General features: G+C 44.4%; 1 protein-coding gene and 1 non-coding gene across 2 annotated transcripts in view; one reads left to right on the forward strand and one right to left on the reverse strand.

The window, feature by feature from the left end:
- ST6GALNAC3 (ST6 N-acetylgalactosaminide alpha-2,6-sialyltransferase 3) overlaps window positions 1-16,154 on the forward strand; it is a 375,554-nt gene that overhangs the window by 57,983 nt on the left and 301,417 nt on the right. The gene's annotated exons all lie outside the window — the stretch shown is intronic.
- On the reverse strand, window positions 3,508-3,645 carry LOC119928001. The gene has a single exon (XR_005450963.1). It is a non-coding gene; the product is annotated as a small nucleolar RNA SNORA7 (small nucleolar RNA).

A 16,154-nucleotide genomic window follows, 5' to 3' on the forward strand; every position in this document is an offset into this window, starting at 1 on the left:
GCTGAAGCATACAGAAGTTGTGACGTGCCCAAGGTCATAGTAAGTCCTTAAAACCACAATTCATTGTTATTATCATCATCATCAATCGTATTTATTGAACGCTTACTATGTGCAGAGCACTGTACTAAGCGCTTGGGAAGTACAAATTGGCAACATATGGAGACAGTCCCTACCCAACAGTGGGCTCACAGTCTAAAAGGGGGAGACAGAGAACAAAACCAAACATACTAACAAAATAAAATAGAATAGATATGTAGAAATAAATTAAATAAATAAATAAATGGAGTAAAAAAAATATTTACAAACATATATACATATATATATACACGTGCTGTGGGGAAGGGAGGGAGGTATGATGGGGGATGGAGAGGGGGACGAGGGGGAGAGGAAGGAAGGGGCTCAGTCTGGGAAGGCCTCCTGGAGGAGGTGAGCTCTCAGCAGGGCCTTGAAGGGAGGAAGAGAGCTAGCTTGGCGGATGGGCAGAGGGAGGGCATTCCAGGCCCGGGGGATGACGTGGGCCGGGGGTCGATGGTGGGACAGGCGAGAGCGAGGTACAGTGAGGAGATCAGTGGTGGAGGAGCGGAGGGTGCGGACTGGGCTGTAGAAGGAGAGAAGGGAGGTGAGGTAGGAGGGGGCGAGGTGATGGACAGCCTTGAAGCCCAGGGTGAGGAGTTTCTGCCTGATGCACAAATTGATTGGTAGCCACTGGAGATTTTTGAGGAGGGGAGTGATATGCCCAGAGTGTTTCTGGACAAAGATAATCCGGGCAGCAGTATGAAGTATGGATTGAAGTGGAGAGAGACACAAGGATGGGAGATCAGAGAGAAGGCTGATGCAGTAGTCCAGACGGGATAGGATGAGAGCTTGAATGAGCAGGGTAGCGGTATGGATGGAGAGGAAAGGGCGGATCTTGGCAATGTTGTGGAGCTGAGACCGGCAGGTTTTGGTGACGGCTTGGATGTGAGGGGTGAATGAGAGAGCGGAGTCGAGGATGACACCAAGGTTGCGGGCTTGTGAGACGTGAAGGATGGTAGTGCCATCAACAGAGATGGAAAAGTCAGGGAGAGGGCAAGGTTTGGGAGGGAAGACAAGGAGTTCAGTCTTCGACATGTTGAGCTTTAGGTGGCGGGCAGACATCCAAATGGAGATGTCCTGAAGACAGGAGGAGATGTGAGCCTGGAGAGAGGGGGAGAGAGCAGGGGCAGAGATGTAGATCTGGGTGTCATCAGCGTAGAGATGATAGTTGAAGCCATGGGAGCGAATGAGGTCACCAAGGGACTGAGTGTAGATCGAGAACAGAAGGGGACCAAGCACTGAACCTTGGGGAACCCCCACAGTGAGAGAATGGGAGGGGGAGGAGGAGGCTGCAAAAGAGACTGAGAAAGAACGACCGGAGAGGTAAGAGGAGAACCAGGAGAGGACGGAGTCTGTGAAGCCAAGGTCAGATAGCGTGTTGAGAAGAAGGGGGTGGTCCACAGTGTCAAAGGCAGCTGAGAGGTCGAGGATGATTAGGACAGAGTAGGAGCCGTTGGATTTGGCAAGCAGGAGGTCATTGGTGACCTTTGAGAGGGCAGTTTCCGTGAAATGTAGGGGACGGAAGCCAGACTGGAGGGGGTCGAGGAGAGAGTTGTTACTGAGGAATTCTAGGCAGCGAGTGTAGACAACTAGTTGAAGGAGTTTGGAAAGGAATGGTAGGAGGGATATGGGACGATAACTTGAAGGTGAGGTGAGGTCAAGAGAGGGTTTTTTTAGGATGGGAGAGACATGGGCATGTTTGAAGGCAGAGGGGAAGGAACCAGTGGAGAGTGAGTGGTTGAAGATGGAAGTTAAGGAGGGGAGAAGGGATGGAGTGAGAGATTTAATGAGATGAGAGGGAATGGGGTCAGAAGCACAGGTGACCGGAGTAGCACTTGAGAGGAGGGAGGAGAGCTCCTCTGAGGACACTGCTGGGAAGGATGGGAGAGTAGCAGAGAGTGTTGAGAGCCGGGGGGATGGAGAAAAGGGGGAAGAGACTTTGGGGAGGTCGGACCTGATGGATTTAATTTTGTTAATGAAGTAGGAGGCCAGATCGTTGGGGGTGAGGGAAGGAGGAGGGGGAGGAACCGGGGGCCTGAGAAGGGAGTTGAGTGTACGGAGTTGAGTGTACGGAATTATCGTTCGTCATCATCACTTTTACAAGCCTGTGGATCATGTTATCCCACAAAACACATTAGTGTTGTGGGAAAACTATTCCACCTACTTTCATTGTGTATTACCCAAAATGAAAATAATGAAAATAGACATTATAGAAGAAATGATGGTACTGGAAGAGAGATAGTGACAAAGAGTCTGCGTAATTTTGGTGAAGTAAGTGGCCTAGGGTAACCTGGCAGGATAGAAAAAATTTTAGTTCAGTGATTTTTTTGTGCAACTCTGAGGGCAAAAGTATGATTCCAAATTGCTTTGGCTTTTATATCTTATACTGTTACTGAGGGGTTAACTCTTATTTAATTGATAACATTTATTTGGCACTTACTCTCCCTATAAATCAACCAATCAATAGTATTGAGCGCCAACTCTGTTTGGAGCATTTTGCTTAAAGTATGGGAGAGTAGTTTGGGAAGCAGCATGGCTCAGTGGAAAGAGCATGGGCTTTGGAGTCAGGGGTCATGGGTTCAAATCCCTGCCCTGCCAATTGTCAGCTGGGTGACTTTGGGCAAGTCACTTAACTTCTCTGCGCCTCAGTTCCCTCATCTGTAAAATGGGGATTAAGACTGTGAACCCCCCGTGGGACAACCTGATCATCTTGTAACCGCCCCAGTGCTTAGAACAGTGCTTTGCACATAGTAAGCACTTAATAAATGCCATCATTATTATTATTAGTTGAGTTCAAGATAGGTTCCCTGACCTCCAGGAGCTGAGGGTCTAGCTCTTCTATCTTTTGTAATCTCTAGGGCTCTGGTACTTCCCTCACCTGGACTCCCTGGAGTCTTTCTGTACAGGTTCCTTGTGGCCTTCCAGCTTCTTCTCTTGTCTTGTCTAGGCCGTTGAGTCATTTCCGACCCATAGCAACCCCACGGAGCAGCATCGCTCAGTGGAAAGAGCACGGGCTTTGGAGTCAGGGGTCATGGGTTTGAATCCCGACTCTGCCAATTGCCAGCTGTGTGACTTTGGGCAAGTCACTAAACTTCTCTGTGCCTCAGTTCCCTCAACTGTAAAATGGGGATTAAGACTGTGAGCCCCCCGTGGGACAACCTGATCTCCTTGTAACCTCCCCAGCACTTAGAACAGTGCTTTGCACATAGTAAGTGCTTAATAAATGTCATTATTATTATTATTATTATTATTATTATTATCTCTCTCAGAACACCCTGCTCTCCATCTGCAATCGTTCTGGTAGTGGATCCATAGAGTTTTCTTGGTAAAAATACAGAAATGGTTTACCATTCCCATCTTCCGCACAGTAAACTCGAATCTCCACCCTCGACTCTCTCCCCTGCCGCTGCTGCCCAGCATGGGTAAGTTTTGACTTGTAGCAGATTGTCTTCCACTCGCTAGCCACTGCCCGAGCTAGGAATGGAATTGGTAGGCCTCTGCTTAACTTTCCCTCCCATAGCTGACGCTGTTAGAGTACTGGAAGCTCTCCAGGTGTGACCCTGAGAGGGGTCCGGCCTCTTAGGCCTGTGTGAAATCTAATGATTTTCCTCAGGTTTTCCAGAGTTGGCATGCCTCATCCTTCTTCTCAGGTCTAGGTTCTCCTTGAGTGCATCATCAGCCGTGACGACTTGTCTCTTCCTATCTGCTCATCCACTCTGCCCTTTTCCTAAATTCCTTCTCTGATTCATTTTTCCCTGATGATCCAGTGTGGCCAGCAGGAAAACCAGCAGGAAAACAGTTGACATTTTAAGCTGATCAGGTTTCCCGGTTGGGAGGGGCTGCTGAGAACTCATGGTTTCCTCTGCTGAGGAGATCACCTTGGGACAGGTGTTCAACGGTTTCATGAGTTGGTACATTTTGCATTGCAAAACATTAATAAGGTGAAATCCATCAAGGTGATATGACAGCAGCTTTTAATGGCTACCCATCGATTGGCTCAAGGTTTAAATTAAATTAAATTAAATTACCTGGTCTCACAATCATCCAGTCAGGGGATGGTGCCTGGGAAAGGGAGGTGGGACTTGCCATTAAGGTCCATAGGAGGAAGGGATTCATGCATGGGGAGTGATACAAACACACAGAGTTTCCTCTAAAAGCCAAGTGTGTGTGTGGATGAACCTCGAGATGACCCCTATGGCAGGACTCGGGGGGACCCCAGTCTTCATTGTATTGAGGTAATCTGGTTCCATCTACCAAAGAAGAACTTTCTCAGAAACTTGAGTTTCTTCCCTGTATCCAGGTTTTGAGATCATCTAGGATGATCATGACATGCCCAAATCTAAACTTTCTGCTGAAGAAAGATAGTCCAAATAACTGGTAGGGAGTGATACACAGATCCTGTAAAACATAGAAAATGATTCCAAGGCTTGCCTTTCAATTTCACTAGGTCCTGCAATTTGAGCAATTCAAGCCATCACAAATCAAGAGAGGAAAATATTCTCAAAACAGTAAAAACTTTCTTTATTGGTGTCATGTTTATTGACTTTATTCAGTTACATTTCTTTAATTCCATTTGTGTGTTAGGGGAGGGTGTATGGTATATATACACCCAATATGTTGTGTAGATATGCTTTGCATTTAAATTAAGCCATTGCTGGGGTAATGGCAATGACATAAAAACTCCTGCATGGAATTTTTGCTATATGTCCTGTTTCCATCTGACTTACTCCATCCCAACCCACCTACCTTTTTTTTTCACCAGTACCAATGCCTTTATTGGTAAAAAGAATCCCCTCTAAACTGATTAGCCATCCATTTCAGAACAGGCTACTTATGTGTGCTGCTTTCTGACTTTTTAATCAATCTGTTGCCTGAAACAGCATTAAATGATTTTTTGAAACCCAACTAAATTACACTCATGCCCTATCCTTTGTCTCTGAAATCCATAAAGCATTCCTGGAATTAAAATATATTTGTCACATAAGACCTTCCTTTAAATAATTTCCTCTAATTGACCCCTTCTAGATTACAAATTCCGTAATGGTTTGTAATCTGGTTTTCCAAAATAAAATGCCTATATTTACGTGGGTCAGCAATTTGAAAGGAATTTTCAACTACAAACTGCTCAGTCGCATGATTCTAGTCATTTCTGTAATTTAATGGGAAATAGCCAGAGGTAGGTTTTTAAGAGTTGGGTCAGTTAGCAAAAGAAGCAAGTGATCAAAGTTAAAATAAAAGCCAAGTAATTGCTTTCTCTGGCAGGCTTTGGCATATAATCTTCACACAGTGGCCTTTCCCCTTGTCCCTTTCCCTCCCAGGCCTCCATCCCTTCTTCCCACTCTTTCACACATGTTGTTTTATTGAGAACCCAGAAGAATATCTCTCGTTTGCTTGCACAGTCAGTTAGAATGACTCCTGATTTTCAGTTTCTTTCCCTTTCAGGGAGCTGCTGTTCTCAAGCTGACTTGGGTAGAAATGTGTGCTATAAACAGCGTCTCTAAAGTGCAAATGAAAAACCATACCACCTGAGTGTGCCCGCCTTCACAGGCTTCAGAATGCCATAGGGGTTGCTACTGGAGAAACCTCTCTCATTGTCTGGCTTGAAAAGAACAGAGGAAAACACACCTGCAAACTCTCGCAGCATTTTAAAGGTAGCAGTGGGATAGCACACTGAGCCTGCAGAGAGAACATTCTGAATCTTGACTTAAAAGGAAACATTTTGCTACTAAAGCATGCTGGGTGCCAGAATTGGGTAGAAAAACAATCATATCTGATGGTGGAGCTTCCCATTGAAAATCACGGATAAGGTTCTTTTCAAGAGGGGAACCTCTTTGTCCTCTAGACTGTAAGTTAATTGTGGGCAGGGACCATGTCTGCCAACTCTGTCACTTTGTGCTCTGCCAAGTGCTTAGTATAGTGTTACACACACAGTAAGTGCTTAATAAATACAACCGATTATAATGATAGTAGATTGCCCAGTGCCCCTCAAATTCTCTCATCCCTGACAGCCCTGTTTCCATGCGGACCTGGAATGCACAAGGCAAATAGGCTGGCAGGATGCAACACACTGCGAAATGGAAATCAGCATGACTTAGTCGAAAGAGCTTGGCCCTGGGACTCAGAGGACCTGGGTTCTAATCCCAGCTCCGCCACTTGTCTGCAGTGTGATCGCTTAACTGCCCTCTGCCTCAGTTACCTCGTCTGTAAAATGGGAATTAAAGCTGCGCTCTCCATGTGGGACGTGGACTGTTCCAACCTGGTTAGCTTGTATCTACCCTAGAGCTTAGTACGGTGCCTGGCACATAGCACTTAACAGATACCAGTAAACATTTAATCCAGTTACATTTGTTGACTGGAGAAAAAAATGAGTGAATCATAGAAGGAAGGGTACCATGAAGCTAATCTGACTTTATGGAACGCGATCCTCGTGTTTGGCAAATTCCCTGAAAATTAGTCATTTTAGGGGAGGCTTTACTAAGCAATTATTCCCTTTGTCTAGTAAGCTCAATTTCAGCACTGCTAGCAAAGAAGGGGTGGGGCAGAGGAAGGAAGCAGGTTAGATTAGGGTCCTGCCTGAGTTTTTCACAGACAAGCAGGAGAAACTGTGCTAGAAAAGGTCACCAAGATATCCCCTGGGTGAAACCCTGCATCCTCCCGCCTCCACGGAGACCACCGCTTTATCCCCAGTTTTTCTGGAGCTGGCTGGGTCCTGAGTGAGGATGACTCAACTATTCCAATCCTTTCCCTTTCCCCCATTTTCTTTCTTTCTTTCTTTCTTTCCTTCCTTCCTTCCTATGGAAAGAGCAATTACCAATTATGGATTGGTAATTAGGAGACCAGGGTCAGCTTTCTGGGGTATTGCATCACTGGTTCAGTAAATCAGAAAGTAAACCTTCCTGCCAATCTGTTCCAGTTTAGGTGTGGCAAGTACTCAAAAGACAGATTTGGCCACCAATCAGGAACCAATTTAGTAGAGGATATAGGAGGGTAAGATGGTAAACCAATGTTTTAATTGGATGAATCTGAACAACAAAGGCTTTCAGGAGCCTTTCATATGTCAGAGGAGTCACAGTTTAACAGACAACAAGCCTATTTCATACCTACTGGAAGTAGCCTAGTGAAATGTTTTAAGAAAGCCTAATTCCACCTATCACTGAGGTGTGAAAGAGCTAAGGAGGACCCACTTCTGCTAGCCAACCCCATTTAAAACAATCCTTGTGGGCAGGGAATGTGTCTACCAACTCTGTAGTTTTGCACTCTCCTAAGTGCTTAGTACAGTGCTCTGCACACAGTAACCACTCAATTAATAACTTTAATTGATTGAATGATTGATCACTAGGCTACAGTTTCTTCTTATTGCTCCTGGACTCTGCTGAAGACCAAATACAGTAGCATACTGCTCATTTTCCTATAGCGCCCCTGAATTTCCACCTTGTTTGGCACTGTGGCATTTTGCAATTTGTTTTTTGATCTTTAAGTAGCTCTTTGGGCCCAAAAGGAATTATGTGTGAAATGCAGATTTAATCTGTGATCTACATTTTGTAGGTCAATGGGTTCAGTTACTTGGCAGTAATTATAGGGCTCACAGGATGTTGTGCTTGAATAATTTATCTAATATATTAGCCACAGTCAGGCCAAGGTATCCACTTCCTTCACCTCTGCCTGTTGGCAATGAGCTATGGACCATCTCTGATGGTGGGGAATCCTTCAAGTCAGGTCTAGAGCAGAAGAGTCCACAAACCAGAAAGGAAGCAGTCACGAAACCATGAAGCCAGTGAATGACTTAGGCAATTTTCTGTTCTGGTTTTGCTTGGGAGGACACTACAAGAGGATTTTTTTTTCTTAGCATTTTGAGCATATTCTCGTTCTGTTAGTGCACTTTGGCATAAGAGGAAGAAGCAGCGTGTCTTAGTGGATAAAGCACAGGCCTGGGTTCTAATCCGGACTCCGCCTCCTATCTGCTCTGTGACCTTGGGGAAGTCACTTCCCTTCTCTGTGTCTCAGTTACCTCATCGATAAAATGGAAATAAGACTGTGAGTCCCATGTGGGACATGGACTGTGTTCAACCTGATTAACTTATATCTACCCCAGTGCTTAGAACAGGACTTGGCACATGGTAAGTGCTTAACAAGTACCATTAAAGACAGCATCTTTTCAAGTGATGAAAGGGACAGTATGACTAAGAGGAAGCAGCATGGCCAGACCATACTGAAGATATCCTACCGTGCTCCTTTCTGGGAGTTCAGATATAGTCAGTCTTGCTATATGGTTGTATAGTTGTTTCTGCTAAAACCCAACTTTTCATTATGTGGATTGGCTAGAACCCATGGAGAATAGGGAGACAGAGTTACCATCACAAATGCTTGTACTGGTTATAATATGATGCATTTCTGCCAGGACAGTAATTTCAAGAAATGAATGGATCCTATGGACACCCAGTTAGCAGTTGTTTATTAGCAATACAGAAGGACCCACTTACAACTACAATTCATTCTTTACTAAGAAACTCTAGACTGTAAGCTCCTTGTGGTCAGGGGTTGTTGCTCCCAACTCTAGTGTACCGTACTCTCCCAAGCACTTAGTACATTCCTCTGCACATAGTACTCCCTAAATAACATTGATTTATAAACTAATTTTTAAAATGTCAGTCGATTTCTGTGAGGTGGTGGTAATGACCAATGATAAGTGGCAGAAAATTGGCAGGTAATTAAATGGAATTCAATAATTCACTTCAAGTCTTCCACAACCTTCTTAAACTGCACCTGGTATGACAAGTCATAACCAAATTCCCCCTTACCTTTTATTTCCTATGGAAACAAATAGTGAAAAAGACCACAGTGTGGAGAAATGCCTGTTCTCGCATCATTCTCATTTTGTTCAGAAAAAAATTATTCGGGAGCAACCTAAAATTGACCATGTTTAGGTATTTGGAGAAGCTAAAATGAATCTCCTCTTCTAAATTTAATTAGGCTTTCACTGAATCCTAAAAGTGTGTGTATGTGTGTGTTTTGGAGGAGTTCTAAATTCTCCCATGCTCTTGACATATCAGGACTTGATTCATGATATTTCAAGAAGTTGCTCACCAACTCATAATATTTCTTGAGTAGAACAAAGGTTTGTTGTTTATTTCTACGGTATTTGTTAAGTGCTTACTATGTGCCAGGCACTGTTCTAAGTGCCAGGCACTGTTCTAAGCACCAGGTAGATATAAAGTAATCAGGTTGGATGCAATCCATATCCCACAAGGGGCTCACAGTCCTAATCCCCACTTTACAGATGAGGTAAATGAGGCACAGAGAAGTAAAGTGACTCGCCCAAGGTCTCACAACAGACAAGTGGTGGAGCCGGGTTTAGAACCCAAGTCCTTCTGGCTCTCAGGCCCGAGCTTTATCCACTAAGCCTCACCACTGCTCAAATTCAAGTGAGTGTCCCAAAACAATTTTAAGAAATACTTGGAATTCCAAAGAGGTTCCTGGTTCTGTGGTTCTTCCAAGCTCTCTCCAAACCATAGTCCTGCTGTACTTGTGAACAAACGCCCCAGAATGAGGCCTGCTCTCAGCTCTCCTTCTTGCTGTTGGAAGACTTGTGACCGGGCACTTACCGGCTATATCTGTGAGCTGACCAACATTAAGCGTGTCTCATCTCTGTTCGTTAACCGGATGCCTCCCTCTAACTCAGTCAAGTGAAGCATGTAAATGTGGATAATCAGAGAAAATGCCTTCCTGATTTCATTTGACTCTCTTGTGGGTGCGGGGAAAGCAACCTCCTTGTGATTTCCTGCCTCAGCGCTTCAGTAATGGCGAGCAGAGCACTGTAATAATAATAATTGTAAGCACTTACTATGTGCCAGGCACTTTACTAAGCGCTGGGGTAGATACAAGCACAACGGGTTTGACACAGTCCCTGTCCCTCATGGGGCTCGCAATCTTAATCCGCATTTTACAGGTGAGGTAAATGAGGCTCAGAGAAATTAAGTGACTTGCCCAAGGCCACACACAGACAACTGGCAGAGCCAGGATTAGAACCCAGTTCCTTCTGACGACCAAGCCTGTGCTCTATCCACTAGGCCATGCTACTTCTGTAATGGCCAGTGGTTGGCCCACTGGATTGACAGCCGCAGCTACTCTCTTTCCTGTGTTCCAGAAATGTTGAGGAGAAGGAAGAAGTGGGGAGACAAACTGCATCAACTCCAGAAGAATAAGGCATAGGGGCTGATGATGAATGTAGAACTCTCTGCCTCTCTTTGTGTGGTCTTCAGGGGAAGCCACATGGAGCAGGGAAGGGTAGCAATGGCAGAGAGGGCTTGTGAGGGGCAGCACCTATTGCTGTGAGCAGCTGATTCCCTTGGCCGAGAGAGAATGACTTTACAATCAATCAAGCAATGGAATTTATTGAGCACTTACTATGTGCAGAGTACCATACTAAGCACTTGGGAGTATAATACAGCAAAGATGGGAGATGAGTCCCTGGTCTTATAAGAGTGCAACGTACATTTCTAAGCAAGTTTCCTAGGGCTTCCCCAAAGGGAGACGATGTGTATTTGATATCCCAAACTATGCAGCTAAATGTTTTCTTTTCTCCACTGGATTTTGTTAACTCCTTGAGAGTAGAGATCACGCCAATCAACTGAATCATACTCTCCCAACCAGTGTTCTAAATAAAGGTTAAATCAATACAATTGATTGATTGACTCCCTCTGTGGAAATCAATGACTTCTACTCCATCTTAATGCTCCTTGACATCTTAGCTGCCTTAAAAAGTGGACCCCCTTCTTCGGGAAACGTTATTCAGCTTCGGCTTCACTGACAATGTCCTCTTCTAGTTCTCCTCCTCCCTCTCTGGCTGTTCATTCTCAGTCTCTTTGTTGGGGGTGCTCCTCCTCTGCCTCCCATCCCCTGACTGTGGAGTCCCTCAAGACTCAGTTCTTAGTCCCCTTCTATTCTCTATCTACACCCACTCCCTTGGAGAGCTCATTGGCGCATATGGCTTCAACTACTATCTCTATGTGGATGATTCCCAAATCTAAATTTCCAGCCCTGATCTTTCTCCTTCTCTGCAGTCTTGTAATTCCTCCTGCCTTCAGGCCATCTCTACATGGTTGTGCCTACGGCACCTCAAATCTAATATGTCCAAAACAGAAGTCCTCAATTTTCCACCCAAACCCTGTCCTCCCCTTGATTTTCGCATTACTGTAGACAACACCACCATTCTCCCTGTTTCACAAGCCCTTAACCTTGGCATTATCCTCGACTCACCTCTCTCATTCAACTCACATATTCAATCATCACCAAATCCTGACTGTTCAGCCTCCATCCACAACATTTACTCTCACTCCAAACTAGTACCTTGTTAATCTGACCACTCATACTATCCCTCCTTGATTACTGTATCAGCCTCCTTGCTGACCTCCCAGCCTCCTGTCTCTCCCCACTCCAGTCCATACTTCATTCTGCTGCCTGGATCATTTTTCTACAAAAACGTTCACGTTCCCTGACTCCTCAAGAAACTCCAGTGGTTGCCCATCCACCTCCACCTCAAACAAAACCTCCTTACCATTGGCTTTAAAGTACACACTCACCTTGCCCCCTCCTATATTACCTCTGTGATTTCTTACTACACACCAGCCCACACACTTCATTCCTCTAATGGAGACCTACAAATTGTACTTCAGTCTCATCTATCTCACTGCCGAGCCCTTGTCCACATCCTGCCTCTGGCTTGGAATTCCCTCTCCCTAAATATCTGATAGATGACCATCTACCAATCTTCAAAGCTTTATTAAAAACATGTCTCCTCCAAGAAGCCTTCCCTGTCTAAACCCTCATATCCTCTTCTCCTGCTCTCTTCTGCATCACCTTTGTATTTGCACCCTTTATTCACTTCATCCTCAGCCCCACAAAACTCTTGTACACATCTGTAATTTATAGTAATGTCTGTCTCCCTCTCTATTCTGAAAGCTCTTTGTGGGCAGGGAACATATACCTGACCTTGTTATATTGTACTCCCCCAAGTGCTAAGTACAGTGTTCTGCACACAGTAAGTGCTCAATAAATACAATTGATTGATCGATTGATGTTGTGTTTCTCAGAAAAGAGGAGGAAAGAAGCCAAGTAATTACATGGATTCTTTCTCCTCACCCCCTCCGAAAGCATTGAAAATATAGCAAAAAAATTGCATCTTTCTCTTCCCAGTCTCCCTCTCTTTCGGGTTTAGCATCTTTATGACAAAGGCTAAATCAGGAGATAAAGAAAGGAAAATACAAGGATTTCCGATTTCCTGTCCTCAGTAGACACAGCTGAATTTTTCAGCTTCTTTTTCACTGATTTATATTGTCTTCAGTCTGAAGGCAGCTAGTTAGGGAGAGGGAAAGCAGACATTCTGCAGTAAGCCAAGGTAAAAGAGAACTCTTATGTCAAGGTAATAATAGCACATAGCACTTACATAGGGCTTTTTATCTTCAAAGGACTCTCCAAACATTAGCTAATTGAGAAGTTTGCTCTATGTGTAACAGCTGTTGGAAAAACAAATGTGGTGCTTGGGGGCATTAAGGAACAGGAGGACATTCTTCATCAGGGGCCTGGTTCATGGGATAATGCATATATTGAAATAGCTCAGGAGTGCAGAGCCTTGGTAGCTAGATGAGAAGTAGGACATATTCCGGGGCTGGCATATTTATCTGGAGAGAAGAGCTTAAGGGACCTTTATTGTCATCCTCACTTCCAGGGGTGATTTTTGAATTAACTTAGCCAGCTTGTGTCTTCGACATTGCACACCTACAACTGCACCTTTCGGGGTCTCACCCAAGTCCTGCTTAATCCTTCACAATGCCTTCTTTTATTCCCTAAAAAAAAATAACAATAACATTTGTTAAATGCTAGTCTGTTCCCAGCCCTGTGCTAAACTCTCAGATCGGACGCAGTCGCTGTTCCACATGGCGCTCAAAGTCTGAGGGAGAAGGATTATTTGATTCCCATTTTACAGATGAGGAAACCGAAGCACAGAGGAGTTAAGGGACTTATCCAAGGTCACACAGCAGATTTCCTAACTCCCAGTCCTGTGCTCTTTCCACTAGGCCATGGTGTTTGTGAAATAAACCCTCTTCTTCCTCTCGACCAATAAGAGGAGGGAGAGGAATCTATCCATCAATGGTATTTATTGAGCACTTCCTGTGTGCAGAGCACTCTACTAAGCGCTTGGGAGAGGAACGTTGTAACTTTCCCCATCCTTCTTTTTACACAGTGGTGATGGTTTATTTACTTCATAAAGCACCAACAGTCCAGTTCTCGGGCAGGGAAGAGAGAGAGGCAAATCTGAGTGTTTTTCGATGGTGACTGTTACGATCTTGAAGAAACATCCGTGGTTGTTATTTGGCCTTAGATACCATCGGGGATGACTCTTCCCACAGTCTGGGGAGAGAATCTCTCTCTAATCCTCCAAAGTAGAGATAATTGTCTTTACTCCTTTCCTCACAGAAATATGGTAAGGGTAAAAATTTGAAATGTGCATTTGCTTAGTTTTCTCCTGGTAAAAATGCCTAATATGAACCCTTGTTCCTTCTCAATGAAGTCATTGATTGAGCACATTGGATTGTACCCGAGTATGGATGTCAACCGTTAAATATCCCCAGCAAGCCCTAGAAATGTTTGGCGAGACTGGAGTTCATCTCAATCCAGACTCCGATTACTACTTCTGACTGCAGAGAAACTGTGAAGTATCTCTGTGGGTGTGAATCCTGCCAAAATCTATAGTCTGATCTCTTCCTGCAGCAGGCATGAATAAATAATTATAATATTGATGATGATAATAATAATGATAATAAATATGGTCTATGTTAAGCACTTGCCGTGTACCAAGCTCTGGACTAAGCACTGAAATAGATACAATACAATCTGTTCTTCCAAGAGCTTGCACCTAAGGAGAACCGCCATCGAATTCTCATTTAACAGGTGAGGAAAACTGTGACCCAGAGAAGTTAAGTGACTTGCTCAAGGTCACACAGAGATAATGCCCCCAAGCCAGGTCTCTTCCCTCATTCCAGTGAACAAACTGCAAAAAGATGATGATGATGATGGTATTTGTTAAGTGCTTACTATGTGTGAAGCACTGTTCTAAGCGCTGGGGGGGATACAAGGTGATCAGGTTGTCCCACATAGGGCTCACACTCATCACCCCCATTTTACAGATGAGGTGAACTGAAGTGATTTGCCCAAAGTCACACAGCTGACAAGTGGCAGAGTCGGGATTAGAATCCATGACCTCTGACTCCCAAGCCTCTGACCTCTGACTCTTTCCACTGAGCCACTAAGGAAATTTAAGACTCAACAAGAACTCAATATATTGCAGCTGGTAGTGCCATCTGTGTCTATCTCACTCTAGCCAAGGAGTATTCTGCTGTGGAGAATAGCGAAATCCCAGAATGGCTTTTTGTCTGGGCCACTGGATGTGTGGCGGAGAAGTTGGTGTATTGGGCTTGGGAAACAAGTCAGTCCTGTGGGAAGATTATCAGTGCTCGTGATGTGCTGGTAACATGGTTTTCTACCTGGAAATGGGCTACCTTCCAGCTCAATAATAATAATGATGGCATTTGTTAAGTGTTTACTATGTGCGAAAGCACTGTTCTGAGTGCTGGGGGTGATAAAAGGTGATCACGTTGTCCCACGGGGGGCTCACAGTCGTAATCCCCATTTTACAGATGAGTAACTGAGGCCCAGAGAAGTTAAGTGACTTTCCCAAGGTCACACAGCAGACATGGGGGGGAGCCAGGATTAGAACCCATGACCTCTGACTCCCAAGTTCCTGCTCTTTCCACTGAGCCACGCTGCTTCTCAGCATCAGATGCTTATGGCAATGCCCCTGTATGTTCATCCTCTGCTGAACCATCTGCCCAGGGTGTTTCATGCCAGGCACTGCACCTGTGGGCACAATGGGAAGTAGAATTCCCTTCCCCACAACACCTGTATATCTGTATATATGTTTGTACATATTTATTACTCTATTTATTTATTTATTTTACTTGTACATATCTGTTCTATTTTATTTTGTTAGTATGTTTGGTTTTGTTCTCTGTCTCCCCCTTTTAGACTGTGAGCCCACTGTTGATTAAGGACTGTCTCTATATGTTGCCAACTTGTACTTCCCAAGCGCTTAGTACAGTGCTCTGCACACAGTAAGCGCTCAATAAATACAATTGATTGATTGATTGTAAACCTTCACTCCAGTCCAGTATCTTTCCCAATTCTGAGCCCCCTGTTCTGTGTTCTGCTCCTGTCCAGCACCGGAGAAGTTGAAATTAACATCCAGGTATTTTTGAAGCGGACTCTAACATGGCCAAGGGTGGTTTATACATCAGAATTGGAGTGCAACATTTTTGAAGGAGATGAAAATGCATTTAATCTGCAGTGCTGTATGGGGCCAAAGCAGTGCCAGCTGGTGAATAATAATAATAATGATATAATAATAATAATAATGGGATTTGTTAAGCACTTACTATGTGCAAAGCACTGTTCTAAGTGCTGGGGGGGATACGAGGTGATCAGGTTGTCCCACGTAGGGGCTCACAGTCTTAATCCCCATTTTATGATGAGGTAACTGAGGCTCAGAGAAGTTAAGTGACTTGCCCAAGGTCACACAGCAGACACGTGGTGGAGCTGGGATTCAAACCCATGACCTCTAACTCCAAAGCCCGTGCTCTTTCCTCTGAGCTGTGCTGCTGATGAAACCTACATCCATCTCCCTCAGTGTTCATTTGACTTTTAAGGTCCCGGTGAAATGTTTTCCCTGATCACATTTTTTCTAAAAAAAAAAACCCCCAAACTCCAAAAAAAACCCTGATTATGGAAATAAAGTTTAGGAACAATGTACTTGGCAATGCATTCATCTAGACTGTGAACCCACTGTTGGGTAGGGACTGTCTCTATATGTTGCCAACTTGTACTTCCCAAGTGCTTAGTACAGTGCTCTGCACACAGTAAGCGCTCAATAAATATGATTGATTGATTAATTCATTCAATCGTATTTACTGAGCACTTACTGTGTGCAGAGCACTATACTAAGAGCTTGGAAAGTACAATTCAGCAAT

Source organism: Tachyglossus aculeatus, chromosome 4, assembly GCF_015852505.1.
Source record: "Tachyglossus aculeatus isolate mTacAcu1 chromosome 4, mTacAcu1.pri, whole genome shotgun sequence".
Taxonomy (NCBI): Eukaryota; Metazoa; Chordata; class Mammalia; order Monotremata; family Tachyglossidae; genus Tachyglossus; species Tachyglossus aculeatus.